A 19471-nucleotide genomic window follows, 5' to 3' on the forward strand; every position below is an offset into this window, starting at 1 on the left:
AAGTCACGTGCAAATACCACTGCTTTATAGATCTCTCTCAAAACTCTGACCATGCTGAAGTATTAATTTACTGGCTGAGAAGCTTTGAAAAACCTCAATTTCTATGTCAGCTACATAAAAAGAAAAATAGGGTCTTGTCCTCTGGTTCTGTGGCCTTTTGTGCTATTTTTTCTACATGTTATGGATGGTCTCCACTGCTGCATGACCTTCCTGAGCAGGAATATTGATGCACTTCCAGTTAGGCTGAGGTAGTGATTCACTTTCTGGTGGCATTTTTGCATTCTCCCCTGCCAAAGCTGTGCAGCTGCTTTGCATTTCATCTGGGGAGCAGCGTTTCCTTGAAACCAGCCTTGAGGAATCCAGTGTGTAACTTGGAGAGGGGGAGGGTATCCTCAATTTCATCAAAATTATATCCAGGACTTCTGTGGAGGAAAAGTCTTGGAGAAAGGGAAGAAGCCAGCATGCTATTAATGAAACATTAGATTCCTTGCAGAACACCACTTTCCTTGCAAGGCAAACCCCAAAAAGCGGAAGAAGTCCTCCTTGAGTTTCTGATTTCTGTGGCCCTTTGAGCTGATTTGCAGCACTGAGAAAAGGTGCCAATATCTCTGTATTGTTTGGCAGAGAAAAGATTGCCTTGTAACTCATCTTGTCTGGCTATGGCCTGGCACTGGATCATGACCAGGTTGATGGCAGCGGGACAGTTTTAAAAGAATATGTTGGCATTTTATGAAAAGGGAAGTTATTACACTTGAAAGGAAGTAAAAACAAAACCAGAAAACCTATGCTTGTCAGTTTTATGGCAGAGAGGCTGTAAAAATTCTGGCGTGTTACTTCAGCCAATCCCTGCAACAAATTACTGAACCAAATTGATTACAAAATCAAAGATGGATTTACATAAGCATTTGTGTTTTAGTTACCCTGCTCTTAAAATGTGTCAGACGCTCAAAAGAGTCAACCCATGCCCCTAACAGTTAAAATTAGTTTACAGCCTAAATTTAGATGTGTAGCAGCAAGAAGGGAGCATGGAAAGAAAAGAAGAGCATGGGAAGGGATGAGACCTCCTGGGTCACTGGCTCCAATCCCTCCCAGCACATTGTCTTACCCTCTTTCAGGCTGTGTTATGGTCTTCTGACATTCTGTTAGATAACACAAAAGATGGGGAGTTAAATTTACAGATTTGTCCCAGCTCAGTATATTTGTCCCTGTTTTTAACTGCAGGATTGGACCTACACTGAGACTTATCACAAGTTTCTGCTGGTGGGCTCTGTTTTACTGCAGGAGATGTGCCAGGGAGCTGGGGACTGTGGAGACAAAGGCAGCAGCAAAGTGTGAAGAACAAGGAGGATTCAGGGTAGCTCTTCCAGCAGCCATGAAGAGCATAAACTTGGGAAATAAAGTTTCCAAACATTTTCATTTCTCTTTCTGTTCCCAAGCTGCTGTTGGAGTAGTGAAGCAGATCACCCTGGGGTGAGCCAAGGAGGTTTTGGTGCTGTGGACAGGCTGAAGAGATGCCTGAGGAGACACATCTGGGTGGCATTCCATTCCCATGCGAGCTCAGGTATTCCTGTATTCTGCACTACAGGTCCCTGGAAATTCCTTCTCATGCCATCCTTTAAAACCCTTTATTGATTACCTTCATCTTCATGCTCTTGAGGGAGTTCCCTGTGTAAGTGAAGGCTGCAAAGAGGGCTTGCTTGGTAAGTGCCATGGCCTCAAAAGCTGTTCTGAGTTATTTTGCTTTGTCAGTCAGAACTGCAAAGTGCAACTGCATGACTTTAGCTCCAGAGAGGGCTGCATGGAGCTCCTAGCATTATAGCATGTTTGTAGCCAGGCCACGTAGCCAAAGAAAACGATGAAACCAGACTTCTTCTTGTGGTCAGAAAGAAACAAACAATTTGTTTTGATTGAAGGCTCGGTGCTGTGGAGAGGCCTGGAGCTCTGAGCAGCTGCACAGGAATTACAGAGATATGGGCTGGTGGTTGAGAGCACAACTCACCTCTGTCACAGCTGAGCCCACGGCACGACACGGGGATGGAGAGCTGAGAGACACAAAGGCTTGGGGCTGAGAGACACAGAGAGAGCTGAGAGCAAGGCTTGGAACTGAGTGACACAGATTTCTCACTTCTGGCAAGGGAGGTCTTGGCCAAAGTGATCTGCTCTTCTTAATGCCAGTCGAGATTTTTGTGTACCGAATGCAATTGCCTGAGTAGATGCAAATAATCTGGGGGGAATTTTCTGCAGGAGTTCTGGCTCCTGTGTTGGGAAGGAGCATCCTGATGGAGGGAGCTTTGGGTCAGTAACATGTGCTATTACACCTGCCTGTGGCCGGAGAATCTTTCATCTTTCATTTATGCCTCCATCCCTACAGTGCCTGTATCTCCTGAGCCTTGTGTGCTGAGGCTTGCAGATTTTTTTTTCTTCAGCTCAGTGCAGTTCTTGCCCCATCACAGTTATTCAACCCATTAATTCCAATGTCTCCTGTTCAGATAAAACTGAACAAATTTGAATATTATTTGAGCAATATTTTGAATAATAATAATCATTGAATAAATATTTGTATATTTATTTGAACAAATTTTCTTTAGATACTGAAGACAAAGTTGGTGGGTTTTGGGATTGAACTCAATATAGCAAGGACATTTTTGGTATGCTCAGATTCCTTGCAGGTTTTTTTTTTCTTCAGCTCAATGTAATTCTTGCCCCATCACAATTATTCAGCCCAAGTAGGTCCAATGTCTCCTGTTCAGATAAAACTGAACAAATTTGAATACATTTTCTTTAGATGCTGAAAACAAACTAAGTTTGGTTTGGGATTGAACTCAGTATAGGAAGCATGTTTTTGGTATGCTCAGATTCCTTCAAGGATTTTAGACCTTAAGACTCCTCCTAGTATGTAGCTCCCAAACAGGTTTTTCCATGAGATAAGAATAAAACCTATTTTTTCTGCGGTTTTAGAAAGTTTTCACTCTTGTGCAAGTGTAGTGGGAAAACCTAATTATTACTTAATAATTATTACTTATACTTACTTAATTATTACCTATATTACTTATTTATTGTTTTTTTACTGAAAAACATTTTGTCTAGAAAATGTGTTTGAGAAAGATGTGCTCAAATTTAGAGCCCACATTTCACCTTGAGGACATTGGATGCTGATGCTCAGACTTTGCCTTTTATTGTGGGTTTGTTGAGGAAGGTTTCCTAATTCCTATTTTACAGATGGGAAATTCAAAATGCCTCTTAACCATTCAGGGGTATTGTTAAGATAAATATTTGAGAGAAAAAAAATGGCATGGCAATATAGAGTCACAGCTGACATATGGTGAGTACCCCAATGTCAATTGTCAAAATCTCTAGTTGCTCAAAGCAAAGGTGAGTAGAAGAATGAGAGCTGCCATTTAAAAATGAGATTTGCATGAAGCTGTGTTGAAACTGCATCTTGGAGGAGGAATTTCTGCAGCGTTTGTTGTTAAGGAAATCTTGTGAGAAAATGTGATAATTTTTGCTTTGAAGGCCTTGAGAAGAACTAAACCATGATAAAACGAAGTTTAGAGTCTGGGTTTACTTTCAGAGCTCCACCATCCACCAGCCATCTGTCTGTAAGTCTGTCAGGCAGCTTTCTGTCCATCCCTGTGAATTCATGTGGTGAAATATGGCCAAGACCAGCAAGAGCTTGGTGGTCTGTGGATGAGGATGGGAATTGCCTGGCAGGGCTGCCTTGGTGCTCCAGAAATCCATCAGAATACCATTTGAACATCAAGCTGTTCAAATAGACATGAGCTGGGACAATGTCACAGCTGCCCAAGATGAGCATGGGAAAGAAAAATATGGTGACAGAAGATACACAAGTGACTGAGTGTGCTGGCATTCCTTTCTTTTCAGGGTAAAAACATGTGAAAGGGCTTGTCACTTACAGAAAGACCCTCTCACATTCTGTTGTGGTAAAACTTTCATCTTCTAAATAACACCACGAGTTGTATGTTTCAAGATGTAATTTGTGTACATGTATTCTTACACCATGGAATTCAGCATTGTCTCCTCACCCCACAGCCTCAGCAACTCAGAAATCTGCTGGTTTATTTGGGCAAAGGGTTGGGGTTTTGCTTATTTTTTGTTTTTTAATACATATGTGGTAAATTGCATTTCCTTCTAATGTTAAACTCTACACAGGCTGAGATCCTTCTATTGTGCTTGATTAACTGAAACTCACAGATAAATCTTTAAAAGGAGGAGGTTTTCTAATTTCCATGGAGTGATTGCACTAGGGGATTAGGAATCTCATCTTGCACCTCTAAGCCTCTAAGCTCAAACTTTCAAGTTAGTGTAAATGACGCTAATCCTGAGAAAAATTGAAACTGAGGAAGAAAATAATAGTATTTCTAAGGAAAAAAATGCAATATACAGTGGGGGAGTTTATCCATCTGTATTCAACATGAAACCCTGTGTTGATTAGGGGCTTTGAGAAAAGTTGATTTTCCAGTTCAGCAAAACTTATAGAAAAAACATTTGCTTCAGGTCAACTGCAGCTAGTTACCCTCCCTCTCGCTCATTAAAATGAAAAGCAAGTGCTCTCACTTCATTCAACCTTTTTGATCTAAAGCTGAGCTTTAGGGCAGAGCTTCTCCCAGAGCTTGGTCCTGGCCACTGGACTCAGGAGGATCCTGAATTTCTGTGGCTACAATGGACCTTGAGGTCACACATAACCAGGCCCCCAAAACAAGGAACACAATCCAGGGTCCCAGCCCCTGGTGGAAGTCCAAACAATGGAATGTCATGGCTTGAGGAAAAAGTTTTCATGAGTCCCTTCATGAGAGGAAGAGCTTCATTTCGTTTGAGATGGAGAGATAGAGGATGTTGATCTGTAGCTGATGGAAAGGGAAAGTGTCCCTGTGCTGGCACTGCTGGGACCCTGCAAATCCCGTGGGCAGCTCTGGGGTCCCCACTGCAGGAAAGGCACTGAGGGGCTGGAGAGTGTCCAGAGAAGGGAATGGAGCTGGAGAAGGGGCTGGAACACCAGGAGTGGCTGAGGGAGCTGGGAAAGGGGCTCGGCCTGCAGAAAAGGAGGCTCAGGGGGACCCTTCTGGCTCTCCACAACTCCCTGACAGGAGGGAGTAGCCAGGTTGGGATTGGTCTGTTATCCCAATAAGAGGAGACAGGACATGGGGAAATGTGGAAACCCAGGAAATTCCTCTGGCTGCCCTGGAGAGACCTTGGCACAGAGCCCAAGACCCCTGTACCTTTGATTTAGCCCTTGGAAAAAACAATTACCAACCTTATATGAAGAATTACAAGCCGCAAAAGTTTAAGTAGAGTGGTAGTGAATTTATCACGGGGTGAAAAATAGATTTTTGGGGTTTTTAGAATGGGGGTTCAGGGGGCAAGATGGAGGGATCTGTGCATGTCCAGCCTTTCTCCTTCTTCTTCCTGGCCTCCATCTTCTGGGTGATGTTGGCACTTTTAGATTGGTTTAGAGTAGAAGCTCACTGTCTAAGATAGGTGATAGGTATTGGGAAGTTATTGTAGATAATGTACACGTAGTTTTTAGTACAAAAAGATAACACCACCCAGGGGCAGGCAAAGTGTCTCTGTCTGTCCTGCTGAACAGACCTCGGCAGGTCAGGAGAAAGAATTTTATAGATAAGATACAACAAACAACCTTGAGACTGTGAAATGAAGAGTTCTGACTCCTCCTTTGACCACCAGGCTGGGAAAAGAGACTTTCTAACACATCTTGGGGTCACTCTGAGCAGCTCGAGAACCCAAGAGGGAAATGACCTCAGGCTGTGCCAGGGGAGGTTCAGTTGGCCATTAAGGAAAATTTCTTCATAGAAAGGGTTTTCAAGCATTGGAAAAGGCTGGCTAGAGAATGGTGAAGTCATTATCCCTGGACACATTTAAAAGTCATGGATATGGCACTTGGGATCATGGTTTAGTGGTGGCCTTGGCAGTGTTTGGTTAACAAATGGTCTTGATGTTTTTAGAGATCTTCTCCAGCCTAAATGATTTTGTGATTTATAGAACAGACCATTGCCAGATAGCACTGAGATGCTGTATTAGCTTCTGAATTGGTAGGAAGCAGCAGTAGACTGGATTGGCTGTTGGTGGAATAACTTTTCCACATGGCCATAAATTGACAGTTTAATCACAGTGTTAAGGAGAGTTTATTTTTTCAGTAATAACTTTGGTTAATTTTATTATGTGTTTCACTTTTCAGTCCAGCAATCTTCAATGCAAAAAAGAGTGGCTTCAAAAATAGAAGGGAGAAGGGGCAGTGTATAGTGAAGTGTGGAATAGTGTCCTGCAGTGTCAGATCTTACAGAGCAGGCCAACCAACATTTTTATGGTTGTTTTTGCAAAACCTGCCTTCTGCAAGTTTGGGAAAGAGCTCTGCTCATCCTCATGGTGAAGCAGTGGTGCTGAGATGGCCTTGTCACATGCAGATCCTTTTCTCCGTGTGCTTTGGGGTTTGATGCTGTGCCTGAGAAGGTATGAGATCATAGCCTGACCTCATACCATCTGTGCAGCAGATGGGTGTGCATGGCAAGGCTAATGGTTAAAAACCTGGCTCCACTTAGGTCAGTGGTATCAACATCTTACCCACGACTGGAGGGGGAGGAAGAAAAAAGTGTCCAAAATAGGTCTCCTAAATCACTGCTGGGAAAGCCTGTAGGCTTTAGAGCCTTGTTTATTTACCCTGCTGTCTTTGGCTGATAGTTATTTGTGCTTGGCCCTTGGACAGAGGATTTGATCTTTATGTCTTTGTGTTTGTTGGTACAGACTATTAATATATGTAACTGCTGAAAGATATGGAAAAAAGTGCAGATTTTATTTCTAATCAAACTGAAAATTATAAACTTAGCTGGTATTGATCAGAATCCTGTTTGTCCATAGTGTTGTGTAATGAAAGTAGCCCAAGTATCAATCATGTTTATTGGTAATGCTGGGTGTTCTGTTTGCTGCACCAGACCAGGTGATTAGGTTGTTTTCTTCTTAGCTGAATTGCCCTCTTTTTTTTTTTTTTTTTTCTTTATTTTCTTCTTTTTAAACACCCAACACCACATAGATCATTCCTGGATTTCTTTAACCCACAGAATACAATTTTTCTGCCCTCACTAAAATGTTAAAAGCCTGTGGACTGGAACATGTCTGGGTGGGGCACTATTCAGTTTCCAGCCTAAAATACAGCCCCTGACAGATTGAACCCAGCTGCTGCACAGGTGCACTGAGGCTGTGCAGCAAGGAAGCTTGCCCACTTATAAACTTCTGCCTGTGTGCGTCATTAAACCAAGATATTTTTGGATCTCAACTATATACTTTTTGTTTTTTTTGATTAGGCAAGGCAAGTGGTCTTCATTAAAGCCACAGACAGCAGGATGGTTTCATCTAAATTCTCCCCTGTAATTGCAGAAAGACAAACACAAGTCTCATAATGCTCCAGTTCTTCCCCATCCGGCTCATTCAGCCATTTCTATAATTGGGAGTAAAGCCCACAGAATCTTAATTGTTTGTCTAATCTGACACTTCAGCATCCAGTCTGCACTGAAATAGTGCAGAAATACATGGAGTTATATTTTAAAGATTTTTCTCACTGATTCTTAAAGAGCTGTGATATCCCAGTAGGAATATAGTAAAGGAGCAGAATTAGTCCTGTGTGGAGCAGATCAGGGAGCTGGGGGGGCTCAGGATGAAGAAAAGGAGTCTCAGGGAACCTTCTGGCTCTCCACAGCTCCCTGACAGGAGGGTGCAGCCAGGGGTGTCAGGCTCTGCTCTCAGGGAAGAAGGGACAAGACAAAAGGAAATGGCCCCAAACTGTGCTAGGGAGGTTCAGCTTGAACATCAGGAGGAATTTCTTCACTGAAAGGGTGGCCAGGCATTGGCAGGGACTATGCAGGGAGGTGGTGGAGTCCCCATCCCTGGAGGTGTCCAAGGAACAGCTTGACATGGCATTTAGTGCTCTGTGCTGGATGACAAGGTGGGATCAGTCACAGGCTGGGCTCAATGGCCTTGGAGGTCTTTTCCAGCCTGAATGAATCTGTGATTCCATGGAATGGCCCAGGGGGTAAATGTAGTAGAAAAGTTGCTTTGAAGAAGTAGCACGGTGTATTTATCTGAGTGGATTCGTGTGCAGAGCCAGACTTCCCTTGCCTTTGCAGAATTCTGTAAATAATCTGCAATAAACAACTGCCCTGCAGGCAGGAAAATGTGACCACAGTGTGTGACTTACCCATGCTGGCTGCTGGGGGAGCCCCAAGTAGTGACAATCCCATTTGTTCCTACTGATTCCAGCTGCAGGTGGGACTGGTAAGCAAGGGGAAGAAAAACCAATTAGTGCCCATATATTTTTGTTTTATAAAGACAATTCTGCTAATGTGTGCAGCCAGAAATTATGGGGCTAATTGTAATTTCTGCCATAACCTTTCCTGGCTTGAAGACAAAGCTTGTCACTTGCAGTGACCCTTCCTCAGGTGACAGCTATGGTCTGGAGGCAAAAAGCTCAGCACTTCCATAATGACTAAGAAAGGAGAGAGGCTGCAATTTTATGCAACTCTTTCCATACCACAGTGTGCTGCCTTTCTGATTCTTGACTTGCTCCTGAACAGGACAGGAGGAAAACCAGCATGTCTCTGCACAGGAATCCCCTTGAAATTTTGCATTTTACTTTAAAAACTTCTCTTGGTGCTTCTCCTGGCCAGAGGTTCAGTCTGCACTCCTGTTTTTTATAGCTACTGACATATACATTGTCATTGTGCTTCTCTGATGGGATTTTTTATCTCAATCCCAAAGCCTCCTGTATCAGTGAGGTCTACAATTTAATGATGTTTTTTGGAAGAAAGCATTTCCTCTGTGTTTTTGATCTTATTATCTGATCATTGCATTAGATCTACATTTGTACTGTATTTGGAAGCAGGCTGCCCTTGTAAGTTTGACTTTAATGAGCTCCAAACAGAAGATTACCATGCTGATTCCATTACTGCATGCTACAGAACATTGCAGGTCCTGAATGCTCAAGAACATTTTGCAGCTCCTGAAATGTCTACTTCCAAGCTGAAAATGGCAGCACAGCAAGGCATTGGCAATAACATTTCAACCCAAAATTACACCTAAGTGTTCAAGCTGCTATTGTCTGAAATGGAATTTGGTGCAGAAATCCCACCTGGTAATTTATATTCTTGTAGAAAAAGGCACCATGAGGAATTGAATGCTTCAAAGAATCAAGGCTCCTATTACTTTTCATTCAAAAATAAATGCTTTAAATGTGGTTATGAAGCAGGAGCTCACTGCTGGGGTCAATCCTCTCCTGGAAAGCTTGAGGCCTGATTAGATTCAGGCTCTGAAATTGTGCATACAGCTGATACAGCAATTAATGGGATTGTGACCATTGGCTTCAAATGCATCCAGCTGATCCCTGATGTTTCTGAGGTGGACATCAGCAAACATGGAACTTGGGCTGTGTAGAACCTTCACTTTTGCTGTGAAGAGGCTATCAAGAGCCTTTCATTGTAAAGACAGTCCACTTGTTTACCAAGATCTGCTTTCTTGTGTTTCCATTTTAAATATGTATTTTTTTAACTCTTGTTACATTTATGTTAATTTTTATTTCACTGTTTGCATAGATCCATCAGTCTTATTGCTGAGAATGCAAACTCTTTTACCTCTCCTCAGCTGATATGTGGTTGAATATCTGTTGTCCCCTTCATAAGGGACTGCAGAATTGAATTTTGATCCAGTCCCACAGCTGACAATCTGCTATGGGCTGTGGGTGTCAATAATTTAGAATTTAAAAAGTAGATGAAAACTATTGTAAGAACATGTTTGTTAGGGTTACTGTATGATGCAGTAGATTTCACTGTATGAGAAAGCTGCTGTCAAGGTGGAATGTATTTTGAACTTGAATTCTTCAGAAAATAACCTATAGATAAAGCTGTGATAGCACCAGAAGAATAGATACTTTGAATTCATTTTTGTAAATGAATGCTAAAATCAGTGCCATAGTTCTCATAGGGATTTTTTTTCATGTTTTCAATCAAATAAATTTGATTGAAAGATGATGTGGGTCACTCTAGCTTCCCTCCTCATGGCTGATATTCTGGTGAGATGCATGTGACTTTTCACACGACTCCAGTCTCACTTTAGGCACACCACAAACTCCAGAAAACAATTTTTTTACTTATTTATGGTGTCCTCTAAATCACAGAATCATAAAATGGTTCAACCTTAAAGATATGAATGATTATATACTTTCAATCCCCTGCCATGGTGGATATAAACATCTAGTGCCACTGTGGTAGAAAAAAAAAAAAAGAAAAAAAGCACAATTTTCTGGGTTTTTTCTATTAAAAGCTGCAAGGTCCAGCACAGGTGAGTGAATTATTGAATTTCCAGCCTTCTGCCAGTACCTGAAGTGACATCCACACTCACAGCAAAAAACTGTTCATTTCCATTTGGTTTTTCCTCAGATACTCCTATGGGGAAAAGAAACTTACCATCTCTAGTCCAAAAGCACTTGTGAACTTTTTTGAAAGTTGGTGGGAAATCCTCTTAGTCCTTTGGGTCACAGGACAGAGAGCTCTTTCACAGCTTTGGAACACCTGAGCTGGGAAACCTGTGCTTGGCATCTGCCTATAAACAAGAGTGCTTCTACTTCTTTTTGTGTCCATGTGTTTGCAGAGCAGCTGAGAAGGGCTTCTGTCTTTCTGTGTGTGTGTGTGTGACTGAAGGACAAAAGGGCAACTTGGAGTAAAAGGTAAGGAAGATATTATTTGCAATTTTTTATTTTACTTTAGGCTTATTTTTTTTAGTATGGTAAATGTAAAATCCATACTCTGATCTACAACTCACCATTTTCTATGATCTCCCTTGTTTTTTGTATTTCCCTTGAGATCAACGGTATAAAACTTTTAAATTTCATACAGAAACTTTTTTGTTCAACAAATCATTTCTCTAGCAGCTATTTTCTGTGGGGATGATGGTAAAGCACATTCCAAGACATTTGATTTAAAGTGCAGTGCCTGAGATTGCTTTCCTTATCACCATTGCTCAGTATGAGGTTCTCATCAGATTTTTTTGAATAACAGGTAAAGTTATTGTTTCAAAATGAGTTTGACAAACTCATTGAGTTTGGAAAAACGATAAATATGTCTCAGTGTAAGCCAGCAATGAATTTATAGTGCTTGTCCTGGGCTTCTTTTTGTCAGGTACTGTTCCCAATTCTCCATGCAGTTTTGGCATTACCCTTCTATCCTGACTTTTAAGGACCTCTGATATTCCAGTCCAGGCTTTCTCTTCAGCAGAGCTTTTCAGTGGTGCAGGATTGTGTGGTGGTTTTTCACTGTTGACAGAAGTCCTCTAGGATGCAAACCACCAAACTCTCATTCTCACTGTGACCTAAACCAGGATTTAAACTGAAGTCTCTGGAGGTGCAAAACCAGGATACCAACATGTGATGGGAGAGCCTCACATAGCTTGGTTCAGATAAAAATCTTAATGTTTAGCTTTTCTGAAACCATTCTGGTCCAGAAAGCAGCATTTCAGTCCCATGAGAGTAGCTTGCCTTTTCTGACTTATTGCATAATGAGATTGGCACTCCATCTCTGAAACACCAACAAAACCACCTTTTTTATTTTTTTTCATAACAATTTTGACTAAAACCAGTGAGAAAAGACATGCATGCAAACATTAAAACAAAGAAATAAACATTCAGAAGGCCTCGTGTTTTGCAATCTCAAACACTGGGTTTGTTTTCTGGAAAACAGTCTGGAAATGTTTCCTCTTACTTGAAATTTTGTTTTACCATAGTAGGAAGTCTCAATGGGAGAAGCAAAACTGGTGGTTATGCCAGAGGGGTCTGGAAGAAGGACTGGATTTAAATAGACATTAGAAAAAGAAATTAATAGTAAGAATCTGAATCTCTGGGACCAGACTGCCTAGGAAATGGGTGTCATTTCTATCACTCAATATGAGGGGCTAGATAAAGGTTTTGGAGAACTGAAAAATTTAGGGCTGCTCCTAGGACAGGAGTGTGCATTATAAATTGTCTTCAGGTGGCTTCCAGGTTTGTGATTCTGCAATTACTTGTCTTTAGGAACATTATTTCAAGATAATTAAAAGTAACCACCAGTTAGTTATGGTTACTGTAACACAGCATGGAAAAAAATCATTCACATTTCCCTAATAAAATAATTATACTTTGAAGGTTCACCAATTCTCAAATCATGGCATCCTGGAAAACCAGTAACATCCAAGTTTCAGTCCATCTTTGTGAATGCGGATTTCATTTTGATATAAATCATGCATAACAAATATTAACCCATCAAGAACTACATTGTCCTGTATAAGAGGATATACCCACCATCCCAATAAATACCAAGTTCCTCCTTTTCTTTCTAGTCACAAACAATAAAATAGGATTTAATCTTAAAATATTCTATTAGCTGTAGAGTCTAGGTCCTTCAGCAAATACTTTTAACAGCTATAAAATGTGCTGCTGTTACTGTTGTCTTTATGTGAAAACATCATACTGAAAAATCCCTATATTTTAAAGATCATTAATAATATACTTTATTTGGCATAACTTAGCAAAGACTTCCCTGTTAAAATCATGGCAGCCTTTGGTTGCTGGGGCTTCATTTTGGTCTTCCAGAAAACCTTTGCACAAAGCACTTGGGAGATGTTAATTGACCAGTAACTATATCCTGAAATTGCTGTTCTGATTTTAACCCCAAAAGAGTGGTTTATTTTGTATTCTGAAATGAATAGGGTGTTTTCACTTCCCTTATTCTTGATACTCAGAAGTTTAAATATGTGTGGGAGAGACAGGCAGAGGAAGAACTGATGATGTGAGAAGTGCTAGATACAACTACTGGAAACAGTGGTTCCAGTAGATGAGACCCACTCAGATAATAAAAATGTGAGTCAGCTCTCACTCATGTGCTAACAGAGAAGTCAAATTTTCTCTAACCAACTGTTTTTAAATTTTCTACATAAACACAATGATGCATCAGGACGTATCCAAAAATAGTTCCTCCTCCCATGAGGGATATATCCACAAACCCTGCACAAAACCACTTGTGCTTCTCAAACACAACTACTGTGCTGTGAAGCCGTGGGTGAGTGAGTGGGCTTGGTTATGATGAGTTTCAATCAAACTTTAGTTAAAGATAAGAAAAAATATAATTTATAGAATGTCTGTTCTGAAGGCAAGCAATGAGCTGAATGTGCTACCATGGTTTCTCCATTTAAATGGGTTTGTCAAGTCTCACACTGCTCATTGGTGTGATGAGCTTCTCTGAGTTTCTCCTATTTTTGCTAGTTTCTGGAAGTGCTGTGTCCTTCTTAGCAAAGCTTTTTCCCTTCCCAAGAACTATTAAAAGTGCCCCTCATCTGAGCTGCATAGTTTCATACAAAAATTTAATTCAGCTGAATTGACAAATGGCAAAAAAGAGCTGTTAGTTCTGCTGTGGTCAGCTCGAGTAGGAGCTGGCTGAAAGGGCAAGATAATATTTGAATGGGATGTAGGGAAAGTCGTGTAACACTGGAAGGCAGGAAACAAGTTCATTTTTACATTTCTGCTTTTGCTTTTTAGAAGTCAACTCATAAACCTGTATTGATCTGCTATCAGATCAACCTGTATCTATCTATCTGTGATCTTTAAGATATAGGGATTTTTTTCAGTATATTTTCACATGATGATTAATACACTTGAGAATTTTGTTGCATCAGACAAGTAATTACAGAATCATAAACCTGGAAGCCACCTGAAGACAATTTATAATGCACACTCCTATACTAGGATCAGCCCTAAATTTTTCAGTTCTCCAAAATCTTTTATCTGCTCTGTTATATTGAGCTGCTGGTATGTAGCTTGGTGAGAGATGTTTTGATGTTCTGTCCCCTCTTTCTGTTGCAATGTTAGCTGATTGAAATGCACACAGGTGGTGATGCTGCTGTTGGGGACTGTGTGGCCAGGAGTTTTAGGGTTGGCTCTGGAGCTGGACACACACATGGGAGACACAAGGATGGAGAGGATGTGACAGGGCAGCAGTGAGGTTTGTCATGGTGTGGAAATCCTGCTTTCTGTGAATCACTGGAGTCAGTGACAGGCCTTGTGCTCTCCTCTCTAGGAGTTCCTTCTGGGAACCATCAGGATATCAAAATCATGGAATGACAGAATGGTTTGGCTTGGAAGAGACATTAAACTCTTCTCATCCCACCCTCTGCCATGGATAGGGGCACTCCCTGTCCATGGTTGCTCCCAGCCCTGTCCACCCTGGCCTTGGGCACTTCCAGGGGTGGGGCAGCCACAGCTTCTCCAGGCAACCTGAGCCAGGGCCTCACCACCCTCACAGGGAAGAATTTCCTCCTAATATCTAATCTAAGCCTATTTTCTTTCAGTTTGAAGCTATCCCTCCTTGTCCTGCCGTTCCAGGCCCTTGTCAATAGTTTCTCTCCATCTTTGTACCAGGTTCCCTTCAGGTACTGGAAGGCCACAATGAGGTCACCCCTCAGCTTCTTTTCTGCAGGTTGCAAAAACCAAATTCTCTCAGCCTTTCCTCACAGCAGAGCTGCTCCATCCCTCTGGTCATCTTGGTGCCTCCTCTGGACTGGTTCCAGCAGCTCCCTGTCCTTCCTGTGCTGGGGCCCAGGGCTGGAGGCAGCTCTGCAGGTGAGGTCCCACCTAAGGGTACCAACTGCCCCTGAGTGACATAAACCACTCATTAAATGATAGAGATAAATCTGTAAATGATAGAGGTTCTTCTAAGCCTGACACAAGGAGCTCAGCTGCCATAGCTTCACTGAAATTTGTGTCTCAGAGGAGCTGTGTTTTTTACACCTGCTCAAAACCTGCCTTGTGAGCTCCAAAGCACCAGGCATCTGTCCTGCAGCTGGTCTCTCACACACAGACCTGGGTGAAAGCCCTGATGTTTCTGGGCTTTCATAAATCCAGATGTCAAAGTTCCATCTTAGGTTCCTCTTGAGTAATGGAAAACTGTAGTCTTAAGAGGGCTAGTTCAGTACCCTGCAAAAAAATGAGGTGTTGTGGTCTAAATTAAGTAACAATGGACATCAGTTTTGGACTTTCAAATGTCTTCTGAAATTACATAATCCTGCTCCCATTTAAGCCACTCTTGGAATTGAGGTGGACTAGAGTTAGATACAAAAAAAATGAAATCCCATCACAAATCCCATCCTAATTACAGAAGAAGAGTTAGGGGTGTCAATGTGATGCATTCTTGAAAAGAAATAGAAAACAAAGAAACCCACTTGAAGTATGACTTCAACAAATCCTGTCATTTTATGCAAAGAGGTGTTTCACAGATATTCACAGTTCCTAAAAAGATAACTGCAGCTTTAAAATTTGAAAGATTAACAGTAATCTTTTACAAGTTAAAAAAAAATTCTGACTGGCCTTTTCAAAGCAGTTCTAAATTTTAAATATAAAATAGTAAGTTTGCATGGGCTGTATTTTGCCTTAATCCTCAAGTGCATAATCCTGAAATAAATTTTGAGCTAAGTCCCCTGTGAGCAGAAATATTCCTTTAAACTCTAGGGACTGAGCCAGTTATAGTTTCATTTTATGCCAACTAGCCAGATGTATTTTAAAGAAATAAAATTCTATTCTAAGAAAAATAAATTCAAAACTATTTACCATAAAGTCTAAAAAATAAAGCTGAAAAACACCATAGACTTTATTTCCACAACAGCTTAGAATAAATATGAACAAAATCTGTGTCACATGGGATGATTGTTGTTTGTGCATTGCAGGGGCATTGCCTGGGCAAGGACCAGGGCAATTGCCTGGAAAGAAATTGCTGCAGGGGTTTTTTATATTTGATAGTGGCATCTTCTTTCTTATATAGCACTGAAACCTTTTTGACCAAAAACCATGGAAATTTTTGCAACTTTAATTGCTTGGCTGAGTTTCAAGGAGCTTTGCTTTGACTGAAAAGCTCTAAATAATGAAAGAGAAGCGCAGGAGTGGGCAGGGTTTGATTCTTAGAGCAGTGAATCTGAGTGCGGGGAGGCTCCCCTGGGTATTGGGATCACACACACAGCTGACTCCTTGTAGGAATTTACAAACTGGGGCTTAGAACTGTTCTGAAGTTGCACCCTCAAATGCATGCTGGTGTCCTGGTTTTCTCCCACTCTCCTCCACCATCCTTTCCTTGCATTCCCTTTTCTGCACTCCTCTGTTGTGAATATTCCTCCATTCACAACCCCTGCTGCCTTTTTTTCCCTATTTGCTGCCATTTAGCATTACACCAGCAGAAAATTACTGGAGGAGGGACTTCCATAAAGCAGCAAGTAGAGTTGAAATCAAGGAACACTTTCAAAGATGGGAATGTAGTGTTCCTGTGAACATATCATAGCTGTAATGAGGGTTTGCAATACTTTGACATGTGCCATAGGGGTAAGCTCATGGTTACCCACCCACAGTGACTCTGATCTTGAGTGATCTCCTTCCATACCCTCAGCACAGTTCTGGCATGTTCCCTCCCTATGGAGGGGGGAATACAGAGTGACCTTCCTTTGAAATCCTAGATGTATTTACATGAGACCATGCCAAATGCATTAACAAGTGGTGGAGTGGAAACCCTGAGTGAGTAAACATGGGCAGCCCAAACATAGGTAAATACATCTAAAATTTTGCAGCATATCATGCTTTGATTTACACCACAAACTATTGGAGGAAATTCCAGGCCAGTGAGAATCTGCTCAGTTAATTTATTTTTAATTGGTATTTGGTCATGGCATAGCACCCTCAGGGGACTTTTAAATCTCCTCTTTGCAAAGTAGACTTGGTTCAGGTGACAACCCCGTTTTGTTGTGACTGGCATGGCATTTCCTCACACATAGCAGCAGCTCCTGGTGGTGGTTATCACTCTCATATCTCTCTTTATCTGCTGCACTCCTGCTCAGAGAAAAAGAGAAAGCTGCTGCTAAGCTTTGGGTAGAGATTTGGCCAAGTGCTTCCCTGGTTTTGGACGGGCGTTCCTCCTTGGAGCAGCATGCCTGGGCTTTGAGAGGCACGTTGTGATGAGTGAACAGCTATATGAGGAACTTTCAAACTTTAAATTGTATCCAAGGAACCTCCAGTAATAAGGGCTTCAGCTTCTAGCCACAAGTGGTCCTGCGGGAAAACTGGTCTTTGGGTTTTATTTCCTGAAAGGAAGGATTGTATGGCAGGGCTGGGGCTTCTGGGTCTGTGTAATCAAGGCTAGGCATGATGAATTTGATGTACTGGCATCTGTTCTGTGTGCTTTGTAAGGCTTCCAATAAAATATGAATTAAAAAGAAATATGCTTCATATGCCTATATGGGACATATGGCAGTTCAAGCTTTAGATATGGCATTTTTTTGAGTTAAAAAGGATGTATTAGAACACACATAAGTTGCACAGTTCTTAAAAAAAAAAACAGAGAGGCAGGGAAAGTTTAGGAAGCCAGTCAATGCAGATATGACCTTCAGTGTGGGGGAATTTTCTAGGGTGCCAGGGTTTGCTTCAAGTTTAATGTACCTTTGAAAGCTGAGGCTGCAGACTGCATATAATCCTTCAAAGAGGGCAAGGTGTGAAAACAAGCTAATAAATGTATAAGGGCTAAAGGAGGAATTTTACTGATCAGAGTCGAGGTTGCCAACCTTTCCCCACCACAAAACCCCAACATCCCTCTCCAGGAACTCAACCCAGAATATTAGTTTTGGATGACTGCCTTTGCAAGTCAGTACAGTGCAGATGAGGACCCTCCCCCATTATCAACTTCCAGCCCTTCTGTGAGTGCAGAAAAGGCAAAAATAAAAGACGAAGCTGCAGTTTGGGTGATTTTGGTCTGGGATTGATTATTCAGCACTGTCAATGCGCCCTGTCTTCCCATTGTGATAATTAGAAACATGATTAGGTAAATCAGTTGTTTCCTATCTTGCTTGTGCAAAAGCAAAACCAAACAGTCACTTTTTCTTCTTTGAGCTTTTTTCTTCAGCTCCTTCCCCTGGCTCCTCCTCAGGGCTGCCTGCCAGAGCTGCAGCCCAGCCCTGATGTGGTGCAGACCAGAGAAGGAGCCCTGGAGTCGTGCCAGGAGCCTCCCCACGCTGGTCAAGGGTGACATCTCAGCCCAGTCCTCACCCTGGTGTCACGGCTGTGGGCACTGCTGTGCTAATGCCTGATCCCTGTCTGGGAACAGGGAAAGTTTTGGCAGCCCCTCTGAGAATTCCTTTGAAATGTTGGGGTTACACCCCTAAAGCAGAGGGTTCTTAGATCTTGCTGCACTTGAGTTCCTCCAGATGCTGTTTGTAGGTTTCTGAAGGAGCTACAGAGCTGAAAAAGAGAGTGCTCTTCCCTGGGAGGTGATCCAAGGGAATATTTGTGGAAGATACTTCACAAGCAATGGGTAGCTTATGAATCCCCTGCCTCAAATTTATGAGAGGCACTGAGCAGAAGATGAAATGCTTTGTAACCTGATTTGGTTTCAGTCATTCAAGCTGATCATGAGCTACCCACTGTTCAGATTGGCTGCTTGCAAGGGGAAGATATCGCCCTTGAAGAGTTTTTAAGTTCAGTGCACTGGACTGACAGAAAACAATTTATCCTCATCCTGTGCCATGTCCTTGGAGAGCTTTCTCTGGTCCCAGCACCATGTGGTCTCTTCCACGTGGTGTCTGTGTTTCTGCTCTTTCTGAATACCCCAAAACTGTGAAACATCTGTGTTTGCTGTTTTTCTCCTGGCCCAGAAATGTCCTTTCCTGCATCTCAGCTGGGACATAACTCAGCAGAGCAGCACTTACCCATATTCCACAATTGGGAACAGTCTCCTGGGGATAAAGAACAAAGGCTGCTTCTACTTCTCAATCTTCTTCATCATATGGGTGGGCTGGAGCCAGACACCTTTGAGGGAAAATGTCTGAGATGGGAAAACGTTTGAGAAGGACCTGAGGCCTCTGCTGGACAAGCTGAGCCAGCCCTGGGGGACAAGAGGGGCAGTGGGACCCTGAGGTGCATCATGAAGAGCAGTGCTAGCAGGTCAGGAGTGATCCTGCCTCTCTACTCAGCCCTGTGAGGCACATCTGGACAGCTGTGTCCAGCTCTGGGATCATCAGCACAGGAGGGACATGGAGCTCCTGGAGTGGGGCCAGCAGAGGCTGCAGAGATGATTTGTGTATGTTGATATCAGGATGATGAGAATGGATAAAGCAAATGATCCTAAGTAAGCTTTGATTAGGCCGGAGTGGAGGGTGGTGGCAGCTTTGGTTGCTATTAGTTGCAGGTTGGCTAGTCCTTCTGGGCCTGGTATCTCCCTGGAGATACTAGGCCCAGAAGGGTCTAGATACTATACCTGGATAGGCCCAGATACTATACCTGGAGCATCTCCCTGCCAGGGAAAGGCTGAGGGAGCTGGGGCTGTCCAGGCTGGAGAGGAGCCCCAGCTGAGAGGGGCCCTCAGCCCTGGGTGTCCCTGTGTGCAGGAGGCTCAGAGCAGGG

The sequence above is a fragment of the Melospiza melodia genome, chromosome 4 (assembly GCF_035770615.1).
Source record: "Melospiza melodia melodia isolate bMelMel2 chromosome 4, bMelMel2.pri, whole genome shotgun sequence".
NCBI lineage: Eukaryota > Metazoa > Chordata > Aves > Passeriformes > Passerellidae > Melospiza > Melospiza melodia.